This window comes from Bombus vancouverensis, chromosome 3, assembly GCF_051014615.1.
Source record: "Bombus vancouverensis nearcticus chromosome 3, iyBomVanc1_principal, whole genome shotgun sequence".
NCBI lineage: Eukaryota > Metazoa > Arthropoda > Insecta > Hymenoptera > Apidae > Bombus > Bombus vancouverensis.
In genome coordinates, this window is record NC_134913.1 from 2,047,084 (window position 1) to 2,062,713 (window position 15,630).

Below are 15,630 nucleotides of genomic sequence, written 5' to 3' on the forward strand. Positions count from 1 at the left end.
TGAGGTAAGTAATACACGCTCCTGAAGTTTGACTTCAATCTCATCGATTGGGGACTAGGAGTTTGTATAATATACACATCCATTATTTTATTCTTACAGAATAACTTTCATAAATCTAGCTACACGAGTGGTATTAGCACCAGTTTTCTGAAGGTCCAGGAAGGAACAATAGAGAGACACAAACCTAATTTTCTCAGGGTAGAAATCATTTATGTTGAAATAACCTCTGCAATTAATACGATTATAACAGACATTTAGAAACGTTAAATTCAGCGGTATCGTCCATTTTGCGGTATTTAATTCTCTACAGTTAAATTATTGAATTGTAGGGTATCAGATTCATGTAAAATTCAGACAATTAGCAGCAAAGTCTTTGTTGTCGCTTTGTAAATCTCCACTGCTAACTGGAACTGTTTCAAAGAGAAAATAGGATTACCAGAAAAAGTACAATAAATTCAAGCGCTACAGTTAATTTACCAGGTAATTTATCAGGTTACCAGAGGAAAACACATGTTATAATATTCACTAGGTGAAACCTTTATTTATTATTGTTAAATCTTCTTAATCATTTTGACAAAAATATATGCAGATTTGAATGGAAAAACATCCACAGTCTAGTGATAACACATTGCTTATTACCTCGTTGCAAATACACGGTAATTGCCTCAGCATTATTTAGCATCAGACAGGACAGTTAGGAAACCCGGAAATTGAAAAAAGTACGAAACTTTGTGTGCAAGTAGAGTAGGTCAACCGCAACACAAATCTACTTTTTTCAGGGTCATAATGCGATTTTAGGGGATGCAATCATGCCTTGAAGAAAATGCAGAAATTTCAGAAAATTGTTTAAACAAAAATGTCTTTTACATACGATGTTCCACCAACTACAGTCGCGATTTATATTAAAATTATTTTTAACTGATAAATAGGGACATGTAAATAGAGTCGCCAAATTTTGTGAGCTAAGGTCACGGTTGATTTATGGTTGCCGGTAATTGATTTTTCAATTTGTAGATTCTCGGAACCAAGCTGTTTGGGATAAAAATGACCTGTAGCAAAGCAGTGAACGGTGGTAATGCGGAAAGTCATAAATACTAAAGGATCGACAGCCCCGGTTTTCACTCTTAAAGCAATTGCCCAACCCCCGAAAGATAGATTGAGCTGGAAAGGAAATGATGCGACAGCGATCTGCATTGGCCGGCGCACGCAGACGCGCAGCAACTGCAATCAATATACATGTAGATATCTGTAGCCTTAAATCCAGATACCATCAAATCCGTTAACACGTGGATGATATTTGATATCGAAGGAAAAAGAAAAAGTATAAAAATACGAAAAGACTGAGATATTGAGCGATGACGTTAAATAAAAGAGCAGTATCGTTCAAGTAGATGATGGATAACGATAACAACTTTACGATAACATTATTTGATACGAAACATTTTAATATTTTTAGAAGATCCCTAATACACAATCAAAATGATAAACTACGCGTATAAATAACGATCCTTTAGACAAATCCTTTATATATGTAAACTTCTGGCAAATTAGTATTACGGGCGTCCACAAAAATCATAAAATTATGTATTAATATCAGACCTAGAATAGTCATCGATAGTCAGTACACGTATCGTCGACATTGGGTCTTGTCACATGAATTTCTACCGCTTACAATACAAGCAGTAGTTCCAGTGAAGCACTAGATATTATAAACAGACATATCATGGATATGTCCACCGTTGCACTAACATGGTCTATCGTGGGAAGTCACATCGGATAGCATTGAAGACATACTCGTTGGATTGGAGACATACTCTACTTTGGCCTCTGGTTTCCTAACTCAATGGATGAACAGATAACTTTCTTAACTCTCGACCTTTAACCCAGCGTAAACCCACTATGACTTTTGAGTGGCATACCACAGCTGGATATTCACAGCTAAATACTTCACAGGAAGTTATGCTTCTATTTTCCGATACGTTAAGCTATTTAAAACGAACTTCTAGAGTATTTTATTGGAATTTCTAAAAATATAAAGATATCGAATTGAAGCATTCGTTACGTTTTCTTCTTTTGGTGATGTTTTTGAAGAACATTGTTTCTACGATCCTTAACCAAGTTTCACGCCCAAAAAGTTACGTTTCAAGTTAAATGTTATATCTTAGCGGGCATTTTGATAAAAATTTGTTGTGATCGATGAGTTCTAGTCTAAAAGACTTCTCTAGCTTAGAGAATAGAACATTTAGTAACTTATATCTGCGTTTTGCCATCTGTCTGTATTCTCGTTATACAGGAAATTTTACAAATTATTTGCCCATGATTTTGAAGTAATTAAACAGCTTTCTTTGTGCCAGTAAAGAGAGAAACAATGTAGAAATTGGCATACTCGACAAGTTGCACGTTATTTTACAGGGAAGCATGTATCGCCATTCCCATTTCCTGGGTCTATTCACATGTAGATAACAAAGCTGAACGGTAATCGATAAGCTGCCGTATGAAAATAAAAAACTTCCCGCAGTTTAATAGAAATCTTCGCTTCGCGTTATGGTCAATCGAACTGCACTCGATTTAACGGTACAAATTTATGGATCAATACCTACAAAAACAGTTTAATGCCTTCCTTGGATTTCTATATTCATCTGTTTCTACTATAAAATTTTGTATAAATAAAATTTTGTTTTTTCGTAGTTTCGAATTTAATAAATAATAGTACGAGGTAACCAGCATTGGAAACTATACTCAAAATAGGACATCTTTTTACTTTATTTATCTTATTTTATCTGGTTGCCAAATTTGTTTTCAATTTGATAGGATTGTTCTACTTTTAATTCTGTATATAGGACAACAGTCACAGATGGATAGATTCGAATGCTTTTATACCGACACGTGAAATTACTTTACCACCAAACTCGATTGCTTCCCTTTTAACGTGCAAAAAGTATATCTGTTCATAGCAGAAGTTTTTTAAGCGAAGCTTTCGAGATATTCCAATTTCCTCCGAGTCGGAAGCACCAATTTCTCGGCAGTGTAACTCTGCAATTTAATTCTTTAATTCATCCTTGTAAAAGAAACGAATGAACAACGGATTTTGTTGATGTCAAGTTGAGAAGTTTCTACAATAAGAGTGCAACGCTTCAGAAAAGTTTTAAAAGGAAAGCAGCGGAGCAGGAGCCACGCTGCATCGTGTCTACATACTTGGCTTTTGTTATTTTTCATTCTTCGGAATAAAAAATTTGCTATTTTTACGATACTAAACGACCTGGAAAAGAAGAAATAAAACAAGATACAACTCGATTGTTTTTACTTAGGAAACTCCAAGCCGAATCGTTTTATCGTATCCTTCGATCGATCGACCGCAAAACCGACTTGTTTCAACCAATTAAGAGTCATCGGGAGTCGCTATAATTTACCGGTACAGTGCATGCACACGGCCGCTCTGCAGGTTCTTCTTCAACTACGTTAAAAATAAACTCGTTAGTTTGCTATCGGAACTCTGTGTTTCATCGATAGTGGTGACGAGATCGATACAGCCACTGAAAAATAGGGCGGACGTGTTTATCGAACGTGTATTCGAATTTGATTTGACATGTGGCAAACTGTAAAATATTCATCTGAAAAACGTTCCGATAAACTACGTATCAAATAAAAAACGTCGCGATGCAGACAAGTTCACATTAGGTTGTATGATAAGTTTGTTTCAATTCCTTTAAGAGCGATAAGGATCGTTATTTTTATACCAGATCTACTTAGTTAACAATTAGTTAATTTGCTATCTCTTAATAATTGTCAATGGCATTCTTTTTTAATATTTCTGTGAACTTCGTGGAGTACCTACCCCTCCGAACCATGTCAAAAAATGAATGCGATTCTATTACCAATTTAAATTTAAAAGCCTTCTTTGTGAAAAACGAACGACCTTATTATACAAGTTAATGCATCTCTCGTTATTTTATATAGGATTATACAGTGCACTCAAAAAGTCCTCAGACTGTTGCCATATAGAGAAAAATTTACTGTTCACTGTTTAGAGTATATACTATATACACTATGCTATTATTTAATTTCGCGTCCTCAAAACGAGTTCTTTCCATGACTACATTTATACATAAGTTCGAAAGAGGAAACCGATGGTCGATGGCAGTAATCGATTCGCAAACCAAAAATGAAGAGACAACCATTGAGGTGTAAGAAAGGCATTATCGTGTAACAAAAGCCACTCGCCGTATTGGTGCATACAGCAGTATAAACTAACGATTGTAAATGGTATTTCAGAAGAAGACTTTTCTAGATACGTTCAACGATTGCACAAATGTACGAACGTTACCAATAGTGTGTAGAAAGAAAAGGGGGCTATATTACGCGTTATATAATAATAGATCGAGGCATAAATAGCGAGATTCGTTAGTCATTGTTCTATTAAATTTTCGCGGTGAGAAACTGTGAAAGTGAGAAAAAAGAAAAAAGGAAAGAGAAAGAGTGATGAGCGAATAAGGAAATGAAGTGAGCCACGAACAATTGCGAGAGGGAGAGCACCACCTCCTCTCATTGCAATATAGCGTCTATGTGCATTAAGATTCTCGGTATAGAATACTAAAGTTTCCCTTTGTTAGGATATAATACGTATTTTAATGAAAGTATCGTGATATACCGCTTTAATTATCACTTGTTTATGTAAGAGCACTTGGCTTTGTACTGCTCTGTCAGATGATCCAGAAAGTTGCTGTGATTTCTTTCCGTGCTACTACACTCTTATTTTCCAACTCGAAATAAGTATAAAATAGTACTTTTATGTTTTGAAAATTAACGAAAATAGATTTCATAGTCTGGCTAAAACTGTTTTTTTATAGACATTACCCATGTTTGGATTCTAAAAATATTGAAAATTGGACACTGAAGATATTTTTCTGGACGAAAACTATTATGTGACGAGATGTTTTCTAAAATTAGAAATGTAATCTGCCGTTCGTGAGACGTAATAGCAACTTTCGACGCCTCGTTCTACTCGTTTTCGTTGGTCCAAGTGGGATTTAAAGTTGATAACAAGACTAGTTCTCGCGAACTATAAGAATTTACTGATCACAATTTTTTCCGATAAAAGATCCCGAAGCTCGTTCTGGAAAATCTTCGAGCTTCGAAAAGGTTGTTTCAAATCTTACAAAATCACCATGTAGACGTGTCCCGGATCCTTTTGTGGATACACACTCCCTGTAGATTGCTTATCCGCAAGCTTCCGACCCTTTCACGGTTTTGATGAGTATGTCAACACGTCCGCGATACCGTATTTTCTTTCTTGTGTACTCGTACAAATGCGAACGCAACCATTTTCGTCACTGGCTATGCTCTTTACTCTATATAATACAGGCTGAAACTCAGATTCCGTGTGGAATTCTATCTAGTGCTAAAAAATACACGGCTAGCTTCTTGTGATACTTTTCTATGTGCAATATAAATTTAAATATTTATACGAATATATAAATTGTTTTGAATCTTTCCAGTGTAGCGCATGAAAAACTCTAAGCTATAGTGATGTAAATTTCATTGGCTCAATTAAGAATATTAATTGTGATAATTATAAATTTGTTTTACAAGTGTTAAAAGATATCGAATCTGTTGAATCATTACTTGATTGATATGATTTTTGAGAAAGTAGTAAACGGTGACAGTTTGATTATCAATTTGGTTATCCTTTGCAATCATATAATATTTACAAGAACATATTTGGTAGATATGTATCACCGTTTGTAATATTCATAGTATTGTTTATAGTCTTCATTCACTAGGGTCGTCAATTCAACGTTCATGAATTTCCTCAGAATCGGATGGTTCCTCCTCAAATGTTTCTCTTGGGACTTTCCCTTCCTCCCGTCCCTTTTTCGTTATATAACCCCCGTTTTACCCTCGAGTGTCTCGTAAAAAGTATAAAAATCCCACGAAGTCATATCTGCCAATATTACTTCGAGCTGTCAATTTTCACCAAGTTTTCAGTATACATATTGTCCCAATAAGTTTCCAACCAGAATGTAGCACTAGGCTAACTAAAGTTTTTGAAATGTGAAATGTTACAGTATAATTATGAAGCACACAAGACAGTTAAATTGTTCTAGTATGAAATAAATAAAAAAAATAATAAAAAATTTGTCACATATTTTATGTTTATATCGTAACGCTTTATATTTCAGAAACATTAATATTTTTGATTAGCTACGTAATAAAATGAGCTGTTAAGAGCAAACTAACCCCGTTGCTCTCAATGTTTCAAATAATTTTCTATGAATTGTTAAAATAGTTCCTCGTAATGTTTATTTAGATTTTTCATTTACGACTGAATACAGGTAGTATATACGGTATAGGAACTAGACATTTAACCAGCTGGTTAAAAATAACTCAAAACTTTGCTTGTAGAAACATTTATTTGATAGTTTCAATCGCTTTCTCTTTCGGACAGTATTTCATTCACTGCACGTACGCAAGCTCCAGATTTATGAATCTGATGTTTCCAGAAAGACACAGCTTTTAGTTGTTTCAATTCTGTCCACCTACTTTCAAAAAGTGAGATACGAACAATTGCCGGATTAAATACAATTAAACTAATAGAGCATAAATCAAGGTTAAAAAATCAATAAAAATTTCTAAATTATATCGCATTAAATCTGGTTAAAATTTCAGAGGTTTAACAAAAGTGCTTTGTCAATGGAACGATATTTCTGTCTGAATTTCCGGCGATTTTGTTTGTTATGTACTTTATGACGTTCGCGCAATTATTAACGAAAATTGGATACACGCACTAGCTTTCTAGGAGAGTGCAATTACGAATCTCATTACGAGCTGCATATGCTTTTTTCTAAACACCTGGGAAGCCTTGGTGCGGAAAAACGTCAAGTGACTGTAAGTGCGAGCAGAGATTTAACACGCAAACGCCTCGGTAAGTAATCATAGAAGCCCGTAAAATTGTCAAAGAAATACAAATCTATGTGTAATACATAAATTATCTCGCGCTCAGTCTATTTCGCAGTACGTAACAATTTCGTGTCTCCTAACTCAAAGTAGTTGAGTCTCGTTTCTATTTATTTCGAGTAATTACTACAGCACGGTTGTTTATGCAAACGTACATTTTTAGGAATTAACAAAATGAAAATTACGCAGAGAGCTCTGTTTAATACAATCTTCGTTGTCGTGTACACGTGACTTGTGACATTAAACGTCGATTTAAAAAAGAGATTAGGAAAGTAAAAATACTCGCTGATAATTTTCTTTTAGAAAACAAACAGATTTCTAGTATCAGAGAGTTAACAGAATTGAAATCGTGTAGTAGATTTCTCTATCAGCGGAACCTTTATCGCCATACAGCCTCTATCATTTGTAATATGTAAATCGTTTGTTAACGACAAAAAAAGAAGGGATGTTTATACGCTTTCCATATGCCCGCATTTTTTCCGCGCGCGTGATACTTTTTAACCGCATAATTGGCATAATGGCCAATTTGGAGTCAGAATGGAGAAACCTCTTCGGTACATGCATCGAGTTCGTAGATAGGTCCTTGTTACAAGTAGTATAGCAGTGCTGTTTGCAGACAGTGACGCGGTTTTGCCAGCATGTTCCGCGGTCGCATATTTTTCACGTCACGTTTAACCCTTTCAGCGGTATAGCCGTGCATGTATGCTCGAACATATGCAGGTCAAATAGAATGACTAATTTCGCCATTTATTTGTGATCTTGTTTCTGTTGATGGATAATAAATATGAAGACAGTAACAGATATTAAACCCTTTAAAAAAGAAAATTTAATTGCTCGATACTTGTTATTTCTGCAAGAATAAGAATATTTCTGCAGGAATCACTCTTTACCGAATCGAAAAAAAGTATGTGAATGAATCCACGAATGCGCAGCTTTTCAGAAAGTATGAAAGGACTGGAATTGAGAAGGAAATCGAGTGAAAAAGACAGATAAGAAAGAATTTCAATGTTTCATTTTCTCGGTAAAAGGAAGGAATTTTAAAGTTTAAATATGAGAAAATGTTTTTCACATGGGAAATAAAAGTAAAAATGAAAACAAAAACAATATTACAATATATAAACTGTTCCAGTTTTCTTCCGTCAAACTAGGCTTCTTTATTCTATGAGCAAAGATAAGAAGAAAAAATGTAAACATAGGATCATAAAATATAAGAACTGAACTCGTGATCGTGAGTTTTTTTTTTTGATTTGAAAATAACTGTCTCTCCCAAAATTTCGAACCATTAATGAACTGAATAATTTCGTATAACACACGATTCGTTGAATACTGGTTGTAATGAATAAGTAGAGCTGCTTTTCAAGAAAGGCAACCGAGATTTCCATAACATTCTTAGAAGGTCTGAAAATGTCAAGAAAGGACGAGAAATGTCGATGAATGGGTGGCCGTTAGTTCAACATCGCGCACAATGTTCAGCTTTTGATCGCATATAGGTGTTATCCTCCCTTATATTCGACCTATTTTTGTGAAGGCGACTTATGATTTGACTTTGAGAACATCGACTAACTTTAGAACGCGTGGTACTTCATGGTAATATAAAAAGATTTTTCGCCAGAGTAAACGTCTTTCCTGAACAAAAATACACATTCTGTACTTGCTATCAATCACAATCTAAATACCAAAGAATCCGCTTTGTTAAAACAGGTTTATGTCTTAAGATTACTTTGAATCGCGTAGCAACGTTCCTTTCACCAATTTTGTATTAGAATGTACACGTATATAGATCATTATATATTTAAACGAAAGATTGTATGTATACCTAAAGACACAAATTTCTAGATAAAAGATGATTAGACTACATTTAATATGTATATTTCATTAACTTTGAGATACCAAACTGACCAAAATGAAGCATTGCAGATTTTCTGTCTTTTACAATTACCAAAAGTATTCTGTTTGTGAAATAATTGACATTTATTAATAAATTCTTAACACAATAACGCAAACTCTTAGCGAATCGATCATTAATTGATTCTTTTAGGCCGCTTAATTTTATCTGTAGTTATTCTATAAAAGTAATGTTTTAATTGAAGTCATTCGCTTGTTTCACCAACGAGCACAAGTTGACGTTATTCAACGTTAATAGACGCTATGGCACCGGGACGTTAAAGGTGATCTAGAACACGAGCGACAGAAACGATGTCGATGGCATTTATACATATTCAAGTATACCGTCTTCGGAATACGTTGTGCTTGATACAAACAAAGAAGGCGTAAAACTGGTCATGCCATTCCAATCCGGTCGGTATTACATAATTGCTAGATTTCTTTCTGTGCCAGTCTCAATGATAATCTTTATACTATACAAGAAATATCACGAGGTGTTCTTTTTCGTAACAATTTTATTTTTGGATTGAACGAGGCACTCGTTTGATTTGAAAAATATTAAAAATATGACATTTTCATCTATATCAGAAATTTCACCTGACGAAGTTAGTTGTTAGGTGGACGGACATATTAAACAAACATTTTTGACGCAATTACTTTGGGCAATCGTTTCCATAATCTAGGTTGATTCTATATCGTACGTGTCCGATTACTTTTCTCGAGGCAGGAGAAATCGGGAGAGATTTGCTCTTGCGGAGAGTTCTTGCTCGGCGAGCAATTCGATTTCGATCAGATATTAAACCATATTAAACGGTGTTCACGAGTCTGGATTACTTTGCCATCGAATTGACGAAATGTTCAATATAATGCCGCTGAAGATGATATCATCTTATCGTTATCGTCTTATTGCTTCTACCACATTACCCAAGTTTAAATAGTTCGAGCAGAAAAGGCCCGTCGTTTCGTGATTTCCTCACAAGACAATTAAACGATTCATAACAATTCTTATATGTATGCTACCTTCTCGCTGACACAAACAATCCTACCACAGAGTCACTCGAGTCATTATCCTAATTTTAGTATCTTTTCATCGTAAACCTGACCATATTTTTTCGTTATTATATATATATATGTCTCATTACATAAACAAGCTTGGTTATTCTGCCTAAAGTTCAAGATGAATTTTAAAATGTTAAAATTTAGCTGATTCTAATAATACTTTGTTATTCTAACGTAATCGTTTTATTTTTCAAGTTTATGACCGAATTAAACTTTCATCGTAAATCTGTACGAAACAATCAGAAACACCATCAAAGTCACTTATGCTTCCCTCTGTTTTTGTAAGCAACTCTGAACGACGGTAATTTCAGAGGTACCCAGTTCCTGACTGCGAAGCCGGGATGAATTATTCAAGATCGATTTGTGACAGATAGTCATCTGTATCGAAAGTTCATAGCATAGAAACTGATTGGAATGTCAAGGATAAGCATTGTAAGTTGTACCGGAGATTGAACTGAACAGAAGGAATATTTTTAAATCGCTTTTACATTAAGTTTGCACTTAAGTATAATTCGTTTTTGATATATTTTGTTTAATGGTATTATATATACCATTATATATATATTATACATATTATTACATATAGTATACAAAGTATCTCTCTCGTGGTATCTGACAACAGTTCTAAGAATTCGGTTATACTATAATAATCAAACTAGCAACGCCTCGACTTTCTTCAAAGTAATATATCGATCTATCTAGAACTGCAACGGCTTTGCGAGCAAATATACACTTTAGGCTCGTCGCCACCCTCTTATAAGTAAAAGGGTATTATTATGCATAATCATGGAACAATCTGCATAGTAAAAAAAAAGGTTGTTTAAAAAGGCATGCTTCGTAGAGAAATACTCAAACAAGCTACGATACATATGCGTGACGATAAAATATTCATAATACGAATGCATCTCTTGTACGATAATATCAGTTTTTATTGCTAGATACGAGAATAGGTGACAATTTCTATCTAACATATTTCATTACAGAAATGTTTAATGAGGCAATAAATATAAAAACATAGATACGTGATAATATAAAATGGATATGTGTATAATATCAATACTGTTTTCCTTACACACAATTCAATTTTCCTTATATACAATTAATTAACGTCAAATTTATACTTTTGTAAAAATAATGAAAAATACAGATCTTTCCTGGGTAAACAATAGTGGTTAGGCGAAGCAACCAAAGTAACAATAGAATGAACACACAATTATTTTCGTTTCACCCGATGATATTTCATACGTTAAAGCGGTAGGTTCGTCTTGTAGTCTGTTGCTTTGCAAGCCGTTGGAAATAATTTGAATCATCTTACCGGCTACGATCTACGTAGGCAGTTTTACGATGCACGAGACCTTGTTGCTGTTTCGTGGCAATTCCAGGCTTCTCTCCTTCGTGATACTTCGGACCCTTGTGGAGATAACACGATAAAATGGTAAAGTAGGTAAAGTACGTACGTAAATACGCGAACTCGTGCACGCGAATTGAAACTGTGGCCAGTGAGTAATGCAATAACGAATCTGACGAACCGATGAGAGTAGCTTTTTCCTGCAGTTTTCAAAGACACCCACCTTTTTTTTCACAACACACGACCGAATTCTAGTTTCTACGACACTTGCTCTCCACTCTTCTCGCCTATCCCCTCCGCTATCCTCTATGTACACGCATAATTTACCGACGACTCGGCTAACGTGAAACACTCACGCATCCTGTGAACGACCAATTAAAAAAAGGCAATTATATTATTTCGATAATTTGAATAGTATTTATGGCAATGTGCGACGACATCGAGGGCAGACGGAATAAGGAGAAACAGAGCACGGGAGGGTTATGCATCGTCGATAAGCCGCGGTCAGGCAATCTCCTCTTTCCGATCTAACGTTCCGACGATCAGGAGTCCCGTACAAAAGAAAGGAAGAAAATAAGAAAAGATAAGATTCAAATTTACCGAGAATCATCCCTATTTTCGTTAGATACTACGACAGTCCGAATTGTTCTACATTCTGAATTCTTCGAAGCTGAAATTGTTCGCAGAAGTGCTAGGAGTACACTCGAGGTTTCCTTTATCTCTGTTCCTTCGTCTTTTCTTCCCTTCTTTTCACCAGGGACTAGCCCTGTTCGTTCACTTTTTCGCCATTTCAAGAACAATTACACAAGTCTCAAAGGCAATTAGCCTGGCACTCGAACGTCAACGGGAACCATACCACTATCGCGCCCTACCCCAAACCTAAACCGTAGTACTCCGCGGCTTAGACGCCACCTCTCCCCCACCCCCACCCCTTCTCTCTTTATCTCTCCCCTTTTCTCACTCTATTCTCTTTGTACTCGTCTGTGAAGGTACGTTAACGACAACAACATCGGCGTCGATTGTTCCGACGAACGTCCTGACGCGCCTCATTTTTGTCTCTCCGTGAACGAGCGTGCGTACTCGCTTCTCTAGGTGACGATCATCGTCGAGGACACACAACGAACACTCTCGCTTCCTGTCTGTATTCGTTGTCCTTTCTTCCGACTCATCGACATTGTACGCTCATACGTACAGAAATTGATCGCACTTACAGCGATCGAACCATAATTCCTGATTTTACGTGTCGTTACAGCCAGAGAAAGAGACAGACAGACAAAGAGAGAGAGGGAGAGAAAGAGAGAGAGACAAGGAAGGAAAAGTGATTGATAATAATAAAAAAAAAAGTCAGAATTACAGGGAGAAGAAAAGGGAGAAGTAATTGTAGACGAGTGAATGGAAAAGCATAAAAGAAGAAAGGTAAACGAAAGAGATGGATGGATAAAGCGAGAGGTAAAATAGAGGAGAGAGGAGAAAGAGTAAAGAGAAGAAAGTACGAAGGGGAAAGAACAAATAGACGCACAGAAACGATTTGAAAGGAAATCTCTATGGATCTATACGCAACTCTATCGAACGCGTGTCTTTGGTAGCACGTACGAATGCGGCGGAGCTACTAGCTAGCGCGAGGTAAAAGAGACGAAGCGAGGTTCTCCCTGAAGCTGATCCTGCGTGCTAAACGAGCCGCCTCCGCTGCCACCCGGCCCCCACCTTTTCCTTGTCCGTTCCCCACCAACCCCCAGTCCCAACTTCGCGCATCCCACCCACAGCATAACGGCGGCCTCCACCACCGTCACGACCCACCGCTATTCTAACCTCTACCGCATCCACCACCGACGGCGCTGCTCGCTACGTTACCGTTTTCTTCCTTCGTTACCTTCTTTTCCTTCTTCTCCTCCTTTCTATATCTTTCTCCTTCCTGTTACGTGCTCATCGCCGTTTACATCATTACGTGCACAGTTTTATTTTAAATTCTCATACACTGATTTCTTGGCGGGAGAACAGTCACAGAAAAAAACAAAGTACTGTTCGTGGAACCGTTCACCAACTGCACGTAGCCAAAGAACGACAAATGTGTAGTATTCGTGGTTTCGCGTTTTATATTTTTCACTTCTATGCTTTTCATGGATACAACGAGTTCATCTTTTAGTGTATACGATACATAGACGTTCAATTTTTAACGCATACAGTGTATTGACATTTAGGAGTGCGTTTTTCCATTTACACAAATAGATAAAGCTAGCGACCCTGGAAAATTGCTCTTTCTTCGTGTACACAGATAATATTTATACTAGTCATCCACGTGTATAATTATTCATAACTCCTTCTTGTTACATCTTTATATCTGCTTGCTGTTATTAATTTTTATTACTTGAAAATGACTAAATTATTAAATTTGTTTTACAAATAATACAGTCGCGTAAAACAAGCAATTGACAAAGCATTTATGCACTCAGAATTAAATATAAAATCCCATAATCAGTGATATAATTAAAACGCGGGTGTTTTTATGTAAATACGCTTCCGAGTAAATTTCGAAATATTACACATTCTCCTTTCACTCTTTGTTAAAGATCGAAGAATTCGCAAATTCTTGGAATGAATGTACCTTTGTGCATGAGGATTTAACGTAGCAATAAATCTTTATTGAATGAGTACCGATTAAAGCGAGTCAGCTTTGAGCTGGTAGACCGCTTGTTCGAATGCTGTGAATTTAAAACGATAAAATGGTACTAATATCGATTAACGACTCGTTAGTGAAAACTGTAGGTAACGTCAATACGAGGTACGAGTAATCAGGTCATGGATACTGAAATCGACTGGGACAGAGTCGCTATTGTTTCTCACTCTTTATATTCTCTGAAAGAAGGGAAGAAAATTGTGCGTTTTGTCTATAACATGTATGCGTGATTTTGGCTTTGAGAGCAACCACAAGAAGTATACGCATCCGTTCGTTCTGCAAATTGAAGCGTTGAAAAACGAACAAAGACCGTGCTCGTTGCGTTACTGATAAATTCGTACTGTCATTTCTCTACATACTTCTAAACCAATAAATCTTCTTTGCGAACATAAAACTTTTATAGCTCTGCTATCATTGAACATCTTTGAGTTTTTATAAGATTCTCATATATGAGATGTCGTAGTAAACACGATGAAATCGATAAGATCATGAGTTCACGTGAAGATATGGAATAAAGTTTTGTTATATGACGCTTTCCTTTCCTTTCTTTCTTTTTCTTTTTTTTTTTTTCGCAAAATTGAGAGTGCAAATTTGTTGAGATTTTCCAAAATGATTTAAATCCATAAGAAAATATCGGCCAGGTTAGATAAATGTTCCAGTAATACGGAAACTTTAACGCAAAATCGCATATATAAAGTATGCCAAGTATTCTACATTTTTTAGCTAGATGCTTAGCTGTCTATTGTAGTTGACCTTCTTCTTATTGTATTTATTGGTGCTTAACGTATCTTTCAATACCTTTACTGTCAAAAATCGCGATGAAATAGCCCCTGCAGCTATTATCGTGAAAGCCAAAGCCATTTGACCGCTGTGCTGCTCAGCGTACATTCTGCTTTCGGCGAAAAATGGAGTAGAATAAAATTTTCCACATGATTTAAAATACATTATTTCTTTTAGAAGCGAGGCATTAGCAGTTACAAAATTCAATGTATTCTTAACGGAATTATTCTTTATTAAATTACTGTCTTCTTTTATCAATTTATTGTAATCTTTGATTAAATTGACTATTTCCTTTGCCGTGACATTATATTTAATTTAGTTTCGATCAAGTATCTCTTGATAATAATATAGAAATTCTATTTTTCTCTACAACTCTGCGCTCAAGTCCATTAATCTCTCATACCGGAACATCACAACAATTACAGTGCACCACAGCTTTCTCAGCATCCTCTGTGTCAAATTAATGATCGAACTGGAAGATAAGCGAGTATAATGTTAAATAATTGCCTGCATAGATCCATTTCTGCGAGAAACCTTATTGTTATTAAGAGTAATAATAATAAGTTACAGTTAAATATGTTCAAATGAATTGGCAAGTTCCTAATTTAAAATTAACTAACTTTGACGCTAAGAACTACGAGAAGCCGATGATTATTAACTGATTGGAGAAATTTCTGAAGAAATTTTCTGGATAACTGTGCTGCAGAAATGTACAGTAAAACGTGAAAGAGAAGAACAAGATGCTGAATTTCGAACAAGTTGGTTGTAATTGAGGTGAGCAATGCTCCATTGTACAGGAAATTAAGATGAGAACTTCACAGTTCCGTGTGAGATAGAACTTTCCGAATTAAGTGCCTACAATACGTACAATCCTATAAAAAGTTTTAGAACGATTTCTATATTTGTTTCAAAACTATCAGGAGTTAAAAAA

At 35.7% G+C, this 15,630-nt stretch overlaps 2 protein-coding genes across 8 annotated transcripts in view; both read right to left on the reverse strand.

Moving 5' to 3' along the window:
- Window positions 1-15,630, reverse strand: part of Nca (neurocalcin homolog) — a 79,915-nt gene that overhangs the window by 28,416 nt on the left and 35,869 nt on the right. The gene's annotated exons all lie outside the window — the stretch shown is intronic.
- LOC117164163 (neuronal calcium sensor 2) overlaps window positions 1-15,630 on the reverse strand; it is a 70,674-nt gene that overhangs the window by 19,316 nt on the left and 35,728 nt on the right. For 2 of the 6 annotated variants that reach the window (XR_013058063.1, XM_033347047.2), the window contains exons 1-3: window positions 12,807-12,895; window positions 11,469-11,606; window positions 11,213-11,307 (exon numbers count right to left, since the gene is read on the reverse strand). The exons of 1 other annotated variant lie outside the window; for it this stretch is intronic. The gene's annotated coding sequence lies outside the window, so the exon portion shown is untranslated. Of the gene's footprint in view, window positions 1-11,212; window positions 11,308-11,468; window positions 11,607-11,845; window positions 12,028-12,049; window positions 12,069-12,764; window positions 12,896-15,630 lie in introns of those variants that run through there. 3 more of the 6 variants (XM_033347048.2, XM_076617400.1, XM_033347049.2) reach the window with 3 other exon arrangements.